This window comes from Tupaia chinensis, unplaced genomic scaffold (assembly GCF_000334495.1).
Source record: "Tupaia chinensis unplaced genomic scaffold, TupChi_1.0 Scaffold146961_1, whole genome shotgun sequence".
Classification (NCBI taxonomy): Eukaryota; Metazoa; Chordata; class Mammalia; order Scandentia; family Tupaiidae; genus Tupaia; species Tupaia belangeri.
This window is the reverse complement of record NW_006206814.1, coordinates 695,765-700,788: the sequence shown is the minus strand read 5'-3', so window position 1 is coordinate 700,788 and position 5,024 is coordinate 695,765. Positions and strand designations below refer to the sequence as shown.

General features: G+C 48.7%; 1 long non-coding RNA gene across 1 annotated transcript in view; it reads left to right on the top strand.

Moving 5' to 3' along the window:
* Positions 1–5,024, top strand: part of LOC102475109 (uncharacterized) — a 9,057-nt gene that overhangs the window by 3,052 nt on the left and 981 nt on the right. The window contains exon 2 of the long non-coding RNA XR_337517.1: positions 1,259–1,319. This is a non-coding gene — a long non-coding RNA (uncharacterized LOC102475109). The remainder of the gene's footprint in view (positions 1–1,258; positions 1,320–5,024) is intronic.

Here is a 5,024-nt window from a genome sequence, read left to right as displayed (position 1 = left end):
CCATCCCCCCTGGGGGGTGATTTCTCACTTTCTGTCTCTATGTCTCTCTCTGTCTGTCTGGCAAGTGCATGCGCCCTATAGCGAAAACCTCTCAAAAAAAAAAAAAAAACAAACAAACAAACAAAACTGGCCTGGACTCCGGGGCAGAAGTTTGAGGGAGTATGGGTAGCCTCAGAAAATCATTGATTATCCGCCTGTTGATGATTACATAGAAGAAGAAGAATTTTTTTTGAGAGAGATTTTCGCTATAGGGCACGTGCGCTCGCCAGACAGACAGACAGAGACAGAGAGACAGAAAGCGAGAAATTACCCCCCAGGGGGGATGGCCACGCCACAATCCCTTCTCCTCCATTCTCCTCTTGGGATCTTGGGCACGCACGCACATGCGCCTGGTGTGAGTTTTAAACCACCGGGTCCGGGACGCGAACCACAGTTGACTACATGGGAATCCAGCAACATAGCCATTACGCTAACTGCTGGTTCCCAAGAAGAAGAAATTTTGATGAACGTGGCCAACCTCCTTCATTGATTTAATCCTAGATGGTAGGATTCTGGGCTCTTCCCTCCAACCCCTCCCTGGGCTCAGCCAAGCCTTTCCATGCAATGGAGAGCCCAGCCTAAGGAATACAGAAAGCATAGAAATCGGAAATTTTCTGTGAGGCCATTTGGGCTTTCTCCCTTGTTGCCGGCCAATCTTGACCTGTGGGTCTTGGCCCTCAAGGAACAAAACACCTGACTCGTATTCACAAACAGTTGGGAATTTATAGAAATCAGTAAGATACAGTTATACACTATGTATTGAACCTGCTTCCAAACACAGCTCAATGGAGATTGGTTGAGCTTGTAAGTAAATGACAAAGTCACTGAAAGGTTCTTAGCGGCCGTGCGCCTCTCCCTCCCTCTGCTCCCACTTCCATGGCAGCTCGGGTCCCAGCCTAGCCCTGCAACTGCAGTTGCTGCAGATGGTTACCGCCACGTCCCAACCCACTCCCCAGCTCCCTGGGCCTCTCCGTGTTTCCCAGGATGTGCAAAGCCTGAAAATCTCCTTTCCAAATCCTTGGTTGGATATGTTATTTAAATGAAAACTACCTCGCATCTGGCCTTGCCTGGCCAGTCTCAATTGAAACCATGTAAGAGGGGAAGACTTTAATCTTCTGAGGTCCCCGAAGATTTCCAGTGCTTTCAGTTTCATTCACTCTAAACATTGCCCCCAGGGCCTCCTTCACATTTCATTCACTACTGTGGACTTTCCTTCCAGGCCCTCCGTGGGACCCTTTGCCTGCTCCGCCCCGTCGAGCCTCACCCATGACACTCACAAGGTACCTTTGGCCTCCGTAGATTGAGTTAGCATTACATTTGTTTTGAAAATAATATATGTTTAGTGTTTAGAGTTTTTGTTTGTTTTTAGTTTTGCTTATACAGTGCAGTCTCTTGCCAGAGAGAGACATAGAGAGAGGAAGAGTGAGAAATCAACCTCCCGGGGTGATTTTCAAGCCTCCGGATTCAGGGCAACAACCACAGTCGGTCATATGGGAGTCCATCCAGCACCTTAACCACCACACCACCTGCTGGCCCCGTTAAACATTGTATTTTTTTTTTTTTAAGTATTTTTTTTTTTGAGAGGTTTTTGCTATAGGGCATGTGCACTCACCAGACAGACAGAGAGAGACAGAGAGACAGTAAGCGAGAAATTACCCCCCAGGGGCGATGGTCACACCGCAATCCCGTCTCCTCCATTCTCCTCTCGGGATCTTGGGCACGCATGCACACGGACCTGGCGTGAGTTTAAGCCACCGGGTCCGGGACTCGAACCGCGGTCGACTACATGGGAGGCCAGCACCATAACCATTATGCTAACTGCTGGTCCCTAAAGTTTTTCTTACAGAGTACGCGAGCTAGCTAGACAGAGAAAGGTAGGGAGAGAGTGATAAAGTCCCACCCAAGGGGGGAGTACCATGCCTCAATCTCTTCTTTTCCATTCTCGTCTCAGGATTTGGGGCACAAATGCACATGCACCCAGAATGATTTTCTTTCTTTCTTTCTTTCTTTCTTTCTTTCTTTCTTTCTTTCTTTCTTTCTTTCTTTTTTTTTTTTTTGTCATAGGGTGCATGTGTTCGCCAGAAAGAGACAGTGGATGGATGGCCACACCACAATCAATTCTCCTCTTGGGATTTTTGGGCAAATGTGCACACACATGCCTGGAGTGATTTTCAAGCCACCAGGTCCTGGAGTCAAACCACGGTCACATGGGAGTCCAGCACCTTAACCCCCATGCTGCCTGCTGGCCCCCCAGAATAATTTTCAAGCCAGGAGGTCTGGGACTCGAACCACACACTTGACCATGTGAGACCCAGCCACCTTAACCTCTACACCTCCTACTGCCTCCTCCCCCCCTAAGTACATTTGAAAGCTCTGGAAAAGTTACTTTTTGGGATTAAAGACAGGGCAAATTAGGGACTGAGTTTCTGTTAGAGTGTGGGATTGGTTAGACTAGAAGTGAGAACAAGACCACGCCAACAAAGCACTGCACTGGAATTTTGTTTGTTTGTTTGTTTCTAGGTTTTTGCCATAGGGCACTTGCCTGAGACAGACAGAGGGAATTTAAGAAATCAACCCCCCCCCCCCACTGAGGGATGGCCACACCTCAATCCCTTCTCCTCCATTCCCTCATGGGATTTTGGGGCACACGCGTCCAGCATGATTTTCTTTTCTTTTCTTTTTCTTTCTTTCTTTCTTTTCTTTTTTTTTTTTTTTTTTTAGAGGTTTTTGCTATAGGGTGCATGCGCTCGCCAGAGGTTTTTGCTATAGGGCGCATGCACTCACCAGAAAGACAAAGAGAGACAGAGACAGAAAGTGAGAAATTAGCCCCAGAAGGGATGGCCACACCACAATCCCTTCTCCTCCATTCTCCTCTTGGGATCTTGGGCGTGCACACACTCACGCCTGGCATGAGTTTAAGCCACTGGGTCTGGGACTTGAACCGTGGTTGACTACATGGGAGTCCAGCGACACAGCAATTATGCCAACTGCTGGTCCTGAACCCAGCATGATTTTCAAGCTTCCAAGTCTGGAACTCAAACCGCAGTCGGCCATGTGGGAGTCCAGCACCTCAGCCCCCATCCACATGCTGGCCTGTGCATGGGGCTTTTATTATAGAGTAAACGTGTTGCTGGTAGCCCAACCCAGGGGGGTTTCTACCCAGATGTAAGGGTTCTTGGCTTCATGCAGGAAAGAATTCAAGAGTAAGTCATTGGAGGAGAGCCAAAGCAAGCTCATTGAGGAAAATGTAGAGCTAACTACTCCATGGGTGGGGCAGCTGCAAGAGGGGAGGTGGGCGAACAGTCTCACTGCATCTCTGAGAGCAAGGATGGACAGCTACTCCATATAGGCAGAGCGCTCCTGCTTGGCTGTCTTATGCTGGGCTAATTAAGGGGCGGTTTTTTTCACGATTTTTCCGGGAAAGGGGTGGTGGTTTGCCTGAAGCACTGGCCCTCCCATTTTCTAGCCTCATTAAGGTAGGCCCCCCATTGCCACGGCTCTTCTGAACTATCTTAGACACGCGTGTCTCACTATCACAGCTGGAGTGTGGTCCAGCATGCTAGTACTGTACGATGAGGGTGTAATGAGCCTAATGCTTACACAGTGGTTCTTCCGGGCACCATCATGCTTCCAGCTGCTTCAGACGGTCTCTGCCATTTCTGGTCTGTCAGGTTTTCGGTATTTGGAATGTCCTTCACTTCAGCTCCCTCCTGTCTCAGACTCGTGTGCAGGAAAGGGCTGGATGATGGTAACACCGAAGCTCTTGCGGTTTTGCTCTCATGCTAGCTCTAGATAGTACATACTTGTCTTCTGCCTGCCCCAAAGCCCTCCACCTTAAAGCAAGTGGGGGCACCTTAAAGCAAGTGGGGGCTCTTAAAAGATATTCAGGGGACGGGAACCAGCAGTTAGCATAATGGCTATGTCTTTGGACTCCCACGTAGTCGACCGCGGTTCGCGTCCTGGACCAGGTGGCTTAAAACTCACACCAGGTGCATGTGCGTGTGTGCCCAAGATCCCTAGAGGAGAATGGAGGAGAAGGGATTGTGGCGTGACCATCCCCCCAGGGGATTAGCCCTTCTCCTCGCTGTCTCTATGTCTCTCTCTGTCTGTCTGGCGAACGCATGTGCCCTGTAGTGAAAATCCCACCCCAAAAGAGAAAAAAAAAAAAGATATTCAGGGGACCAGCAGATGGCGTAATGGTTACGTCTCTGGACTCCCATGTAATTGATCACAGTTCGAGTCTTGAGCTTAAAAACTCCTGCCCAGTGTGTGTGTGTGTGTGTGTGTGTGTGTGTGTGTGTGTGTATAAGGTCCTGAGTAGAAAATGGAGGAGTAGGGATTACGACATGGCCATCCCTCTGGGGGGTGATTACTCACTTTCTGTTTGTCTTTGTCCCTCTGGCAAATACACATGCCCTACAAAAAAAAAAAAAGAAAGAAAAACAGATATTCAGAAAGGCTACACCTGGGGGCCAGCAGGTGGCATGGTGGTTGAGGATACTGGACTCCCAATGTGGCCGACCACAGTTTGAGTCCCAGACCTGGCAGTTTACTTTCTCATTCTCTCTCTCTCTCTCACAATTTGCCCTTCTCTGGTCAAATTTAAATAAATAAATAAATAATAAACTGAAATAAAGTAATTCTTTAAAAAATAAGAAATATTTAATTTTGTAATACAACTGATTTGGGAGTAAGGCAGGAGAAAGCTAGCGAATGGAAGCGGGTAGGGAGGCTAGACTTTCTGCCCATGTGGCTAGAGAGAAAAGCCCCATCAGGGCAGAAAGTTCCCTGCCCAAGGTAATGCAGGAAAGAGATTAGTGGGGGGTAGTGTCTAGCTGGTTAAGCCACATTTGAAATAGCCAATGAGAGGGAACCAGCAGTTAGTGTAATGGCTATGTCGCTGGACTCCCACGTAGTCGACCGCGGTTTGCGTCCCGGACCTGGTGGCTTAAAACTCATGCCGGGTGCGTGTGTGTGCGTGCCCC